The sequence below is a fragment of the Rhineura floridana genome, chromosome 3 (assembly GCF_030035675.1).
Source record: "Rhineura floridana isolate rRhiFlo1 chromosome 3, rRhiFlo1.hap2, whole genome shotgun sequence".
Classification (NCBI taxonomy): domain Eukaryota; kingdom Metazoa; phylum Chordata; class Lepidosauria; order Squamata; family Rhineuridae; genus Rhineura; species Rhineura floridana.
Window position 1 is genome coordinate 67960442 of NC_084482.1, and position 15405 is coordinate 67975846.

At 42.0% G+C, this 15405-nt stretch overlaps 1 protein-coding gene across 4 annotated transcripts in view; it reads right to left on the reverse strand.

The window, feature by feature from the left end:
* The window catches only part of B3GNTL1 (UDP-GlcNAc:betaGal beta-1,3-N-acetylglucosaminyltransferase like 1), a 368072-nt gene that overhangs the window by 230503 nt on the left and 122164 nt on the right, over positions 1-15405 (reverse strand). The window lies entirely within an intron of this gene.

The following is a 15405-nucleotide window of genomic DNA, read 5'->3' on the forward strand; positions in this document are numbered from 1 at the left end:
GTGAGAGTCTTAGTCATGCCTGCTTCACACACTCATTATGCCTCCTATATGCGGGCAAAGCTATATGTGATACTAGTCACGCAGGTCCATCCTTAAGTGTAAGGATTACTATATGACTTACGTTACAGGCGGATCAGCCAGAACTGTTGCTGGCCAGGCATGCAAAGATGAGTTTGACTTTCATTCTACCATTCCCTCTGGAATGGCTCCATACCCTCAACTTTTATTTATATTTGTTTATATTTTATATATTTATATTTGCTACGACAAGTTTTGACAAATCCAAGTCTGAATCTGACACACATCTAGACCTTGGTTCTGACATAGGGAATCTCTGGCCAGCAAGCCAAATTAGACCCACAAGTCATCCACCCTGTCATGCCCATCTACCCCACACATGATGCCTGATATGGGGTAGCAGGACTGGTTCTAAAGGGCGGCCAGGTGGGGCACTGGCCCAAGGGCCCCTGGAGTTACAGAGGCCCCCTGAGGGGCCCCTCTGCTCCCCTTCCACAATCCGCGGTAACAGCCATGGATAGCAGGGCAGAAGCTTCCGCCTGCCCACCATTCCCTCGCCCCACCTACCTGTCTCCTGCCTTTTAGCATTGCCCTTAATGATGATGGCGGCCGAGGTTTCCCTAAAGTGCTGAAGCCCCTGCCGCCATCTTGGTTGATGGTAAAGATGAGCACGTATAGCACGCATGCGTGCCATCAACCAAGATGGTGGCAGAGGCTTCATCCCCGTGTCCGCCATCTTGGTTAATGGCAATGCTAAAAGACAGGAGACAGGTAGGTGGGGCAAGGGAATGGTGGGCAGGCAGAACCTCCTGCCCTGCGATCTGCAGCTGTTGCCGCGGATTAATTATAATAATAGTAGTTTATTCGGTCAATGACCAGCATTTGTTGCCGTGGATTGCAGAAGGGGAGCGGAGGGGCCCCTGTAGCTCCAGGGGAAAGGGAAACGGAGACAGGTAGGTGGGGTGTGTGGGGGGAGGGGAGCGGAGACAGGTAGGTGGGCGGTGTAGGGGGAGCCGCACGCATGCACATACATGTGCACACACCAGGGCCTGGGGCAAGCTGATGTCCAAAGGCCCTGGCATGCCTGGGGCTGGCCCTGTGGGGTAGGGTAAAGATGTGGCTAGAAAAGAACATTTGGAAGTGTTAAAATGCACTTCTGATTGTTTCTCTGCAAGCAGGGCTTGCACTCAGCAACTTTTGCATTTGGCGCAAAATGCAAACTCTGCTGACATCGGCTCCACTTGGGAGCTCCTAAATGGAGCTGATCCCTGCCACAAGTGAGGCTTGCATTGTTTTGTTGCATCCCCGACTTGAATTTATGTCGGGGATGCAAAGCATCTTCCTTTGCAGATGCAACTCAATTCAAGCTTTACTTACAAAGGAAGATTTGGATTTCAGCTTGTACTCTAAATGACTTTTCTTTGATGGTGACATTAAGTGATTGACAGGTAGGTGGCCCCACCCACCTGACAAAGTGGCCCACATGGGGCAGGGGGAGCTCAGGATCTGGACTGCCAGCTGGAACCCATTCTCCACCTCTGCCTTAGCTCTTCTTTTTCATTCTTGGGCCACTGAAGTCTTACTTCAGTGAATGAACATACAACACCTTTAGCTCAACAAAGCTAATGAACATAAAGATACACAGAAGTCATCAAATGGGCTGAACAGACTTTGACCATTTCTCAGCTGTAAGCTAAACAATCCCAAACGTGTGTTTCTACAACCACCATCACCACTGTCACTCTTAAATATGGCATGAAAATTGTTCACCCCTGCAAAATCTTCACTAGGCTCTTCTCACAATATATTATCTTGTTCTGGCGTCAGGCAGTCTCTGTGCTGTCTGATGGGCATAGTGAATTCTTCTATTCAAATCCAGCATGCTCTAGGGATTCCATTATAAGTGTCCAAATGTGCTGTGCCTATTGGAACCTTAATAAATGAGATTTGAACCGAAAAGCCTTGCAATGTGAAGAACAAGACAGGAAGTAAAACCAGGACCCTCTTGCTTTCTAAGTGTTCTGCTTTGGTTCCAGCAAATCATCTGAATTGGGGTTGTAGCTAGATTATATCACAAGCCACAATCATGCTGTCCACCCTCTTGTGTGCCTTAACAATTTCTTGCTGAAGCTACTAACCGTAATATCAGCAGAAAAGCAAACTTACTCATCCTTACTTGACAAATTTAGACTGTACAGAGTAAAGTCACCAACAGAAACACAACAGAGGAGGTGGCTGTTAGAAAATGCTGCCAGCTAAGTACAAATTTTGCATACTAAAGTGGAAAAGAGAGAGAGAGAGAGAGATCAGCAGAAAAAAATAACATGACCGACAAAACCAGATAAATTTTCAAAACTGGGAAGATAACACAGCACTCAGGATCTCTCAAAACCAGGAAGGAAGTATCTGTAGGATGTAGTCTGAAGTGGGAAATCCCAGAAGTCAAGGATAAACAACAAAATGTATATAAAAGGAAGTAACCAGTGCACATGTAATGATCCCTCCTCTCAGGTATGAAATCCACCCATTTCCCCAGCCAGCTTTAACTGCAGGTAAGGAATATATTGGCGCTCACCCTCAACCATAATTCAAATCCTAGTTAAAACTCCCAGTAATAACCACAGATAAGGCTAATAAACTACAGTAAGGCTGCAAGGGAAAAATGGAAATGGACTGCCTCCAAGTCGATCCCAACTTATGGCGACCCTATGAGTAGGGTTTTCATGGTAAGCGGTATTCAGAGGTGGTTTACCATTGCCTGCCTCTGAGACTGAGAGGCAGTGACTGGCCCAAGGTCATCCAGTGACCTTCATGGCTATGTGGGGATTCGAACCCTGGTCTCCCAGGTCATAGTCCAACACTCTAACCACTACACCACACTGGCTCTCTAAAGCTCAGATCCAGGAACAGAGCAGAATGTCTGCTCAGCAGTTCATCAGCTAAGGATGTAAACCAACTCAGACACTCACGTCCATGGCTGCTTTCACACTGGGCATTTACTGGGGTCTAGCCATGCTTTGTTCACCTATTTTTGTATGAGGCATTTGTACGATGTCATGAACAGAACATCCCACTCTCATGCTTCCCCTCCCCCACCTCAGAAAATCAAGCCCCCCTCCCACCTTTTTTTAACTTAGTTGAGTAGTTGCACGGTTTTTTCTGACTTAGATGGCTGCTTTTCTCATCACTTATGGTCTGTATAGATTGCTCTAGCCATTTCTCCATGGTTGATCTGTCCTCTCTAGGAATCTACTCTAGGAATCAAATCAAATATGTTTTCAGGAGTTTTATCATTATTGGTTTGTTACTTACAATTGGTTTTAGTGTTTTGTTATGGTTGTTAGTCACTTTGGGTGGCATTTGTGAGGAAAGCAACTAATAAATATAAAATAATAACAATAACTTCATCATTTTAACCCTTCCCTTTCTAACATTGCATTAATATGTTTCTTCCCCAGAGAGGTAATCATAATCAGGAGTGAGAGGGGACGGAGGATTTAAGCTTTTTCCAGCACACAATGGTCCCAATGAAAATCCCCCCTCCAATGTTTGGATCTGGGGAAAGGGAGATTCCCATCTTGCTACCTAATGTAAGGGGTCTGCTAATCCAATTTAAAGCAGAACAGCAGTGACTGAGTGCTACTAAATCATCCACATCTGGAACAAAATCATGGCCACCATCTTGATCTTGTATTAAGAACTGCTCTGTGCCTCTTCACTGTGAAATTCCAGTTATCAATATGTCTTTTTCAATATTGTATCGCTGCCCTCTTACTTTCTGCCTCTTGTTCCTTCAGTGACCTTCAGATTATCAATGCAGTGGCTCTCTCAGAATCAGGTCCCCTTTTCTCTATCAGTTCCAACTGCTGTCTTGACTCTACAATTCGCAACCTTCACCTCCTCCCTATTAACTATTGACTGGTTTATTCTACTGCTCCACAGAGCTGTTCATCCCACTAACCCCCATCTCTGAGTTATTCTCTCCATTCTGATAACTATTCATACTGTTGGGGTGCTGACTAGATTTGAAAGATAACAAGAAACCTGGCTACTCTTCTCAGTTTTAAAATCAGGCCCTCCCCACGCCACCCCCCATTCTCTGTGTCTGTTTATCTAGCCTTCCATTCTAATAAGCACTTGCCTGTACCTTTGGTGCTTTACCAAAGGCTGCTCCTTTGACTCCCCCTCCTCACTTTCTGCCTAAGAGCTTGCCTCTATGATACTATTGAAATGATATGCTGGAATCTCACTTATTCCCCAATATCACTAGATGTGATACATTCTCAGCTGTCCTAATGTATCTCCCATGTCCCCTTGAGCCTTTTCCTTCCAACTCCAGTTACCATCTCCCTAGTTATCCACACATCAACTTATCCCTCTCTTTATGGTTCTTCCCTATTGTGTTCAAACATCACACCATGCCCCCCTTCTTCTTTTAATTCTATTTTTCATTTTCAAATAGTACAGAAAACCATATTTCCCTACCCCCCTCCCTGGCGACCCCATTTTTTTCTATAAGAGAGTGATTACAGTGTTTAAGTCAAATATAAGAGTTCATCAAACCAACCACAGTCTGGTAAAGGGTTTGGATACTTGGCAACAATTTTCCTCCTGAGATGTAAATTCAATAAAGAGCATCCATTGGTCTGTGAAAATGTCTTTTTTCTTAGTGCCTCCTGCTAGTTTCAAGTTTTGCATCAGTTTATCCAGCAAAGCAAATTCCCATAATTTTCTATTCCAGAAAATCGGTCCAGTGATAATCCATCTAAGTTTTTCCAACACCAAGCAATCGAATGGCTGGCAGCTGGCAGCATAAATCCTATTAATTTTTATACTGTAAATCTGAGTTTTTGTTAATAAAAAGATTTAATAAAGCAAGTTCCGGTGTGAGTTGTATTGTTTGTCTAGTTATTTTGCTTATTTCTCTTTGTACCCCCCTCCAAAATTACTGAACATTTTCATAATCCCACCACATATGGCTGTAAGAGCCAAGAGCACCACAACCTCTCCATCACAGTCTAGATGATGATGCTTACACTTGTGCTATTTTAATTGGGGTCATGTACCATCTATATATAATTTTAAGTGCTATTTCCCTTACTGAAGTGGACACTACCATGCCCCCTTCTAAAAAAGCCCTTTTGAGTATTCCAACTCTATTTCATATCATCATACGCAGATGATACAGTAATATTATTCCTACTCTAAAGTGGGACTTAGAAGAGCACTCCATGCCTTCATGGCACATTGCAAAGAAGAGAAGCTTATAATAAACTATGAGAAGACCAAAATCTTGGTCTTTTCTAAAAAGTACACCAACCGCAGATGGACTATCAATGGACACGACATTGAACAAGTTAAGATCTACAAGTACCTGGGTGTAGTCTTTCAATCAACTGGCATTTGGAGAGCACAAACTGCCCACCTAATAGAGAACACCCATAAAACTGCTACTGCTATACTTAGGTATTTCCATACGAAAGGAAGTGCCCACATCCCCTCGGCTATTAAAGTATTCCAGGGTAAGGTGATGGCCCAACTACTTTATGGCTCATAGGTATGCATCTATAGAGATGTTCGCCCCATGGAGGCAGTTCGATCAAAATTTTTACGCTCTATTCTTGGTGCCCGGCGTGGCATCCCCAACGCCATATATAGATTGGAAGTCGGGCTAATTCCCTTTGTAGCCCAAATGTGGATAAATATATTAAACTATAGGATCAACCTAAATGCTAACACACAGGGACTAACCCCACTGATCCTAACAGACATTCTGACACGCGGGTGGGCAAGCCAAGTTGAGGGAAAACTACACCATTATGGGTTCTCTTGCTCAGTTTTGGCCCAGCTGGGCCCCATTAAGGCCAAAGAAGTGATCAAAAATAGGATAAGGGATGTAGTCCTACAAAATGACAAAGCCCGGGTGGCAAATTACTGGTTTCCGGTAAATTTTAATATCAACTTTGCCCCCGAAACATACCTTTACGCCTTGGATATCCCTAGGCTTCATAGAGCCTTTACCCTGGCCCGCCTAAATGCACTCCCGTCAGCCTTACTGGAGGGGAGATACCAGCATATCCCATACTCCCAAACGCCGATGCCCATGCCAGTCGGGGGAGGTTGAAACAATTACCCATGTTCTTCTTTACTGTTCAAACTACAAGGACACTCATGCTTATTATATTGCCCCAATCTTACAAACTCTGCCCCATAGTCCCGATACATCATATGTCTCACTCCTCCCTTCAGATCTCAGGAAGGAAACAACCCTTAGGGTAGTGAAATTCTGTGCTGGTGCATGCAACATAAGGAAGCAGATGGTAAAGGCACTATCCTCTTAGCTAAATAGGACTAAAAGTCTCTTCTTCTCTTCGTATAAGTTTTATGCTGTATTTTGCATATGAGATTCCAAATTCATGTTTTTAATCTCAGTGTATTCGTATTTGTATGTATGTCTATGACTGGTCAATGACCGTAAATAAATAAATGATGATGATGATATGATATCTTTTCCCATGAACTCTGCTCTTCCAACTCTATCATGTGCCACCAAGAGGTCTCTAGCTCTATAACATGGTGCCACCCACTCTTCCTTATTGCCGCATCATCCCTTGAATGTGTACAGAGCACCACTTGTCTCCCATTCTGCATGGCCTATCTCTAACTCATTCCCAGATTTAACCAAATTTTAAGTACATGTAACTGCATTTGCCCACATTTGTCTCTCCCTACCCTATTTGTCTATTCTCCATTCCCTTGCGTTTTCTTTGTCAACAGGAGTGCTATTTGGGATGGTGGGATAAAATCACTTCTCTCCTGTGTTCCAGACCTCAGATCTTTTGTACTTCAGAGTAAAGTCTGGAAATTTAGTAGAGTTTGCTGTTTCCACAATAACCTATTAACCTTAGTTCTGGCATTTCTTAATGCTCATGTGCTTCTTTTTGCCTGCTCAATGTTTCATGTAATATTAAAGATTCCTTGATGAAAATTATTCATGAAGCATATGGCTAGATGGTAAGTCACAGAGTTGCATCAATTCATCTTGTAAATTGACCCCTATATGTCACAATCAATAGAAGAGTAGACAGAGGCTAAATTTACTTCCCACACTGGTCATTAAATATCTTGGCTAAGTTTCTGAAGTAAATTTAATCTCACCATAGCATCATTTCATAAACACAGAAGTTCACTCTCTCAAGCACTACAAGAGTGGGAAGGCATTCACTGATAAAATTACAACATGCTTCTTAGCTAACATCCATGTTCCATACTCAACACCAGAAATGTCACGGACCACATCAGAATATTGTTTTAAAGAAAACATGCTCCATCTGTCTTATTATTTTATTTATTTATTTATTTTATTTAATTTATATACCGCCCTAAGCCCAAGGGCTCTCTATTACAATTGTTATGTCTGTCTTCTCCTTTAAACAAACATTTGCCATAAACAGACTTTACAATTGCAGAACAATGTTTTGCAAGAAGTTTGTATGATCCCTGAAAACAACCATTAGCTAGCAGGCAGGCAGGCAGGCAGGCAGGCAGGCAGGCAGGCAGGCAGGCAGGCAGGCAGAAAGAAAGAAAGAAAGAAAGAAAGAAAGAAAGAAAGAAAGAAAGAAAGAAAGAAAGAAAGAAAGAAAGAAAGAAAGAAAGAAAGAAAGAAAGAAAGAAAGAAAGAAAGAAACAAACAAACAAACAAACAAACAAACAAACAAACTGCATAGATGCTGTTCCTAGAGGATATGTGCAACACAAAGAACTGGAAACTCTAAGATAGCACACCAGCAGCAGTCAGCCTTGATGTCCATAAAAACAGCACCAACCTGACAAAACAAGTATCAGATAATCATGGTTTGCATATATTTGATGAGTGGTCTTTAGGAGCACCTTTGTATGTATAGAATACACACACACACATATTTCATTTGAGCTGCTAAATGTTTGTATCCTGGCACACGTTTCCATGTGTTTACAGAAGAAATTACATGATGAGCTGTTGTAACTGAGATGCGAGCATAAAAGTTACGACACCAACAGTTTGTCATCATTGCTGAAATCATGCGATTATCTTCACTGAAATGGAAGAGCAATAGCAATTGCCACCAGTGATACAAAAATTTTGCAAAAAGCACACAAATAACTCAAACTAATGTGGTGTTGCAGCCAGATCACCCTCACATCGGCAATGTAATCAGAATTCATAAAAGGTTGAAATAATTAATGAAGGTGCTGGATGATTCAGATACAAGAGAGCAAAGTACAGTATTGACACTCTGATTACTGATTGGAATATATCCAGGAAACGTCTCGCTCACAGTTGTTTCCACCTCAAATGTTTGACTCAAATGTGAGGACATGCAATACAACTCCTACTGAACTGTTCTGCCTCATGTTGGAATGCACCCCATGCAAACAAAACAACAACAGAAAGCACCCCTGCTTTTCTAGCCTATAGAAAACTATATGCTAGGTAAAAGGTTCATGCCTTAACTGTCTCCCTAGTTTTCCATATATAATACCCTAAATCCAACACAGATTTATCCTATTAAAATCAATGGACTAAAGCAGGGATCACCAGCCTTTGGGGACCTGTGGGCACATTTTGAATTTTGAGAAAGTGCTGTGAGCACATGTCATAGAATGCCTGGCTGCCATGGAGGATGTGGCATAACACAAAATTAAAGAGCGCAGTCATTGCTGCTCTCTCCCCCCCCCACCGGACAAACTCCTACTTACCATGAAAAGTCACCTATGCCCAGCTGGTCCTGACAGTGAAGATCACAAAATACTGAGTACACACACTGCATAATGTTGTTACTCTCTAATAACAGGTAGCATTCCCAAGTACCAAGAAAAATATACAAAGTGGCAGTGCTTTTTTTGATAAAAAATGATGTGCCGGTATTGTAGCTTGATAAATGCGCCATGGGAGACAGCACAAAATGGCTGGCATGGGCAGTGAAAAATAATTTAAAAAGATGCCACAACTCAGTATCATTAATCTCTTGCACACATAGCACACACACACACATACAGACCACAGACACACATGCATCTGTCTGACACAAACATGGACTGCCTTCAAGTTGATCCTGATTTATGGCTACGCTATGAATAGGGTTTTCATGGTAAGCGGTATTCAGAGGAGGTTTACCATTGCCTCCCTCTGAGGCTAGTCCTTTCCAGCTGGCTGGGGCCTGCTCAGCTTGCCACAGCTGCACAAACCAGCCCCTTCCTTGTCTGCAACTGCCAGCTGGGGGGCAACTGGGCTCCTTGGGACTATGCAGCTTGCCCATGGCTGCACAGGTGGCAGGGCACGTAACCCCTGAGCCACTCACTGTGGGGGTGATGTTTAGCTGGCCCTTTACACCCAGGAGACGTGAGAGGGATTTGAACTCACAGACTCTGGACTCCCAGTCAGGCTCTCCTCCCCACTGTGCTATACCAGCTGTGACACGCACATACATTCTCATAATCACATACACACAGCCACACATACATCTCTCCCTCTTCCCCAAGTGCATCTCTCTTTCTCATAGACCACACATACATACCTCTCCCTCCCTTCCTCCTCCCTCCCTCCCCCCCAACTCCACACAAATCTCTCCCTCTTTCTCGGCCCAAGTGCATCTCTCTCACATAGCATACCTGAACACTCCCCTCCCTCATTCAGAAAAACCCTACCAAAGGCTTCCCACCACCAAAAGAAGTTTTAAAAATCCTCCTATAAATAAATTTTAAAAATACATGAGGGCTGCCAACCTGGCACCTGTGGGCAAGATAAGTGGAGAAGTAGATGATCAATTTTTGGGAGGCTGACAGGCCACCAGATGTGACTTTGTGGACCACAGGCAACCTGAAAATCCACCACTGGTTTAAAGACCCTTTTACAGGCCAGTTCTACACATATTGCTGGTATGTTCTGATGTTGTTTGGTTTCTGTTCTTTGTTTGTTTTGCTTTTTGATTCTCTTATATTTGTTCTATTCATATATTTTCTTGTTTATCCTCTATGTACACCGCCCAGAGAGCCTTTTTGGCTTAGGGCGGTATATAAATTAAAATAAATAAATAAATATTACCTCTGCATCCCATTGAACTCAGTGGGATCTGCTTCTGAGTGCACATGTATAGGATTGAGCTGTTACCTTTCGAATTCTGCTTCTATTCAAACAGGAAGCATGAGCTTCATAGAACCAGCGAGTATACTAAGGTATGGAAATAATGCTCCTAGATGAGAAAGTAGAAAAATCAACCTCCACATGCAGAAATTTATGCTCAACAGTAAGCATTTTGTATTAACTCTGGACAGTGAAACTTTAACTCAAGTCCCTTCTTACCTATTAACAAAAAACAGATGCATTACAAAAGTGACTTTGTATGAGTTAACTGGGGCTCTTGCCCACACAGGGTGCTCACACTGTCACCCAGCGTGCTAAGAGGAAATTGTCGCTGCCTTGAGCCTTGATCTGCCCACGTGAAATGAAGCATGCTGGCTGACCACAGAATGTTCCCTTTCGCAATTGCCAACATCTGCTGGGCAGATCTATGAATAATTTCATGACAAAAAGCTCTCTCCTACCCGTTCTGATCCAATTTTTTAAAAACTTTTTGGCACTGTATATGTAATTCAAGGTTTGTGCCAATTAAGGTCCTGTCTGTTCATAGACTAGACTTTTTAATGCTATAAAATTGGAAGGTAGAGTAGAAAAACCAGCTTTATTCAGGTGACGAAGCTTGACAGTGATGAGCATACACTTATTTCTACACAAGTGAAATGGCCACCAAATACTGGGAATGTTTTGAAATTTGAAGCATGGCTCAGTTTTTCAGCTTGGAATTTTGAAACATGCAAATATGTGAGATGGCTGAGGGAGAGGATTGGTTTACTGGCAACTGATATCACAATGGCCCTTAGCTGTGCACAGAAAGACCATGTTGTGTTCCTAGGTGGATGTTGCATTTGCACAGCTGCGTTCATTGCAAAAGGTTACACAGATTCCACAAACCTATTCTATTACCTTCCTATCTGTCTCACTGTATTGCTCCTGCCTGTGAAGCACCTCAGAAAGAGTAAGAGATTTGGAACTTTGTTATAGAAGATGCCTAGCAGCAGACTGGGTTCAGAGGCTCTGAAACGGCTACAGCTAATGACAAGTCAATGCTGTATTCAAACTTTGCTGACATTTTCATATTGTGAAATGATTGTTTGAAAAGTCACTTCATATGGGGTAACAGAGCAGCATACATCAGGGTTTTTCAGTGGCAGATGAATCACAGTTTATGACTGTGCTGAAATATTCACAGGAGCACCCTACCAAAAGCATATTTAAGTGAAGATTTGTGCTAAGTAAGTAGCTAGGTCACATGCCAAAGAATTCTGCCCATTAAGGGACTAGATTCTTTCACAGACAAGCCAAGGATCAACTCCAATGCAACAAATCAAGGGACAAAAAAATCAAAGATAACACAACCTACCAGAAGAAGCCAGGAAAAGAATCTTGACACTGAGATGAAAGTATTTCCTGTGTGCCTATCCTGTCATATGATTCACTAGAGACAAGATCTTTCCCCTTTATCAGGACATTATGACTTAAATATTATTTTATCAGATGCAGTTAGACGACAACTCTCATTATCCCTGCACCTGCTGTTCTTCACAGATAGACAGCAAGCCACCTGAATGAAGCTGGTGGGCCACTGGTGGTCTGTGGACCACAGGTTGGGAACTCCTGTCTTTAAGGCCGATAAGATCTTTAATTGTTTTAATTGTAATACATGAACAATTCTGAAAAAGGAAGAGAGCATGCAAACCCATTGCACAGTCCTGATGTCCTAACAACAGCTAAGACATCAGCAAATATTTTGTCGGCATCAGATCTTCATGTATATCCATTCATGGGAATATTTCCAAAACCTATCTGTAGATGCAAAGCATGTTAAACTTGGCCCTTAGTGTTGCTGGAAATGACTGAAAGAAGAGAACCAAGCTTAAGTCTCCTATGGGCCCTCCAAAATTAAAAGAAAGATCACACATCTACTTCTAACAACATAATGTAGCCTTTGCTTTCTGTACCATGAATTGCATTTGTGGGACTTTGTGGCTGTCTTGTGGTGAGACAACGACATATGCTGCTGCAAGGGAACAAATGTAACTTCCACAAAGAAAAGGGTGAAGCAAAGTTCTCCACCTTCATTTGTATTTATGCGAGGTCATAGGCCAAAGTAGTATCTGGAAAAAACATCATCATGCACTACAAAAGATAATGTGCACAGTATGAAACCAAAGATCAAAACATTCTAGGTGAGCACAAAACCAGTCTTGTAATTTAATTAATTAATTAATTAGATTTACATCCCACCCTTCCTCCCATAGGAGCAAGGGCGGCATAATTTTAAAATGGAGAATATCTCATGCCTTCCTGACCACACTGAGGAAGCTTAAAGATAACCTAACTAAATGTAAGGAAAGGACACACAGGATGATTCTGGGGTCTTCAAGATGGTTGTTGTCAAGTCAATTATGACTTATGGTGACCCTATGAATCAGTGGCCTCCAATAACATCTGTTATAAACCACCCTGTTCAGATCTTGTAAGTTCAGGTCTGTGGCTTCTTTTACGGAATCAATCCATCTCTTGTTTGGTCTTCCTCTTTTTCTACCCCCTTCTGTTTTTCCCAGCATTATGGTCTTCGCCATTCTGTGTACCTATCAAGTGCCCATTAACTGGTGAATGAGCCAGGGAGATCCTATTGTTATTGAAACTCTTCAGGAGAGCCCTCCCCCTTTCTGAGGCCAAAGAGAAGCTTGTGTTTTGAGTAGAGTCTAAGGAAAGGCTGGGAGCTGGAGGCAGACAGAGAGGCTGGCTCTCTGCACCTTAGCTTTAGGGTGCCTCCTGTAAGCCTGATGGAAAATGCAAGATCTATTGGACTGCCGAGGCCTTGAACCCCTCCATCTTAAGCTCAGGTTGGAATGTGTGTAAATAAATAAACCATATTTTATAAAGGTACCACAGTCTCTGCTGACCTTCTTTCCAAGGAAACTAAACCCTGGGTAAATGCAGGAATCCCTGGAGGTCTCTCACAACTCGGAGATTGGGGTGGCGCACAACAGATCTTTGATTCCAGGGAAACAGACAACCACAGAAAAAGTTCTAGCTGAAAGTGGTCTTTAAGACTTATTTTTGGTTAAAGTACTGCTAAATGTAGCACTTTAAGATTTACAAATTTGTATTTTATATTTATTTAATTAGACAATTTATATACTGTTTAACTACAATTGTCTCTAAGCAGTGTACAAGAAATACAATGCTGACAAACTAAAAAATTTGGTTAAAACTATAAAATCAGACTTCAATTAAAATGCCTGCTGGAATAAAAAATATTCAATGGGCATGGGACGTTCAACAGGGAAGGGGCCTGTCAAACCTTAAGGGAGTTCCACAAAATTGGGCCAACAATACTGAATATTTAACTTCTGGTGGATACAAGCAGGGCATCCCAGCCATGCCAGACCACTAACAGTGACTTCCCTGAAGACCTCAGAGATTGGGCCAGGATATAAGAGAACAGGCGGTACTTGAGGTATCCTGGATCCAAGCTATTAAGGGCTTTGTAAATTAAACTGATAAGAAATTAATACAATAACCTTGATCCTAGCAAGGTACTATATGGGAAGCCAGTGCAAGTTTTTCAGCACCAGTGTTATGTGCTGGTGATAGTCTGTCTCCATCAACAGTCTAGCCACAGCATTTTACACCAGCTGGAGCCTCTGGATCAGGCCCAAGAGTAGCCCAACATAGAGCGCATTGCAATAATCGAGCCTTGACACAGAAATTTAATATGGTATTGGGAGTAATGAAATCCCTCTAAATGTACTGAGCTACCACTGGCAGAAAAAAATATTTTGTACTTAAGTGTTCTTCAGATCCCAAAAGTGTTTTTACCAGCGTATTTTCCATCTGATTACAGGTGCACATTATAACTGTGAAGTAATTTAAATGTGGGCTAGCATGGAAAATAGTAGAAATTCTCCCTTAAAGAACAAACATATACTCTGTTTTTGAGAGTTTCTGTTTCAATAACTGTTTCTTTTTAAGACAGCAGCAACTCATACATGGCCTTTCATTTCACACTGTTGAACTTAACGATTTCACTATAAGATATTTTAAAATGTGCATAATGATTGCTTTTCAACAAGATCTGATGTAAAGGTTAAATTCACCCACATAAGAGAAGCCAGCTCATCCACACAGAGAGCAGAAACCCTACAACTACCCAGCAGCATGATGCAGACCACTTCCTCCTTCTTCACATACCGGATGGCTTACAACCACTCACATTTCCTCTTGGGCGAGGGCCTGGCTAACATTCTGTTAACCACAGAACCCATGCTTGCCCTACCTCCCTTCACTTGCAATCATGCTACTTCTCAAACTGTGCTGTACGGACTGTACTTTGCTTATCCAATACTAGTTAGTCTAAAAGTTACAACTGTCACATAAGACACACCTTACATGATAGAAATACTTATTGTAGGACAAAGGTAATAATCATGCAGCACTTACTATAATACTTGTTTTCTAAAAGCCACAGAAGAGACACACTTTCCGCCAAGTAACTTGTAAAACGAAGAATTATTAATACCTCTGTGTTTTGAGTAAAGTCTAGAAACGTAGAACAGGTTCCTCTGAAGAAGTACCTGAGTGGTGATGTATATATTTCATGTTACAGATAACATTTTGTGTCCATTAAAAACCGATCCTCCCCTTGAGCCTATAAATTGATCACCAAACACCCAACAGTAAATCTGCAATTTTATTTTTATCATTTTAAAATGATAAAAATGAAACTTGAAGCACTTGGACCAGAGCTCAAATCCCCTTTTAATCCTTGTGCTCTCTTAGTGGAACTAGGCAGATCAGTCACATTTGTACAGAATTACTTACCTCCAAAATGCCAGTATCAGTGAGTCGCCAACCTGGCAGAATTATTGTTAGGATGAAGGAAACTGTAGAGCAGTTAATGCTGTTTCAATATGCTGAGCCTCCCTCCCTCAAACCAGGTAGTAATCTGGCTCCAAGACACAGTGGCTAGCAACTATCTTATCAATATTCAGAGTCAGTTTCCCATTCTAGATGTAAACTAGGAAATCAACAGGGCTATCTATGTTAAAGTCTGAGGTCCAGTTGGCATACAACATTAAACCATTGGTTATTTTAAACCATAATTTAACATCCACAAAGGATTTGCTCCTCCCTTACTTCTGGCATGTCATACAGAAGAGGCAACAAGCTAGAGGCTAGCTTCTTCTGATATTTGAACCTGGACTCATGGTTTGTTTCTCTCCAAACCATGAGTGGTAAGCCAAGAACAAACCTCAACA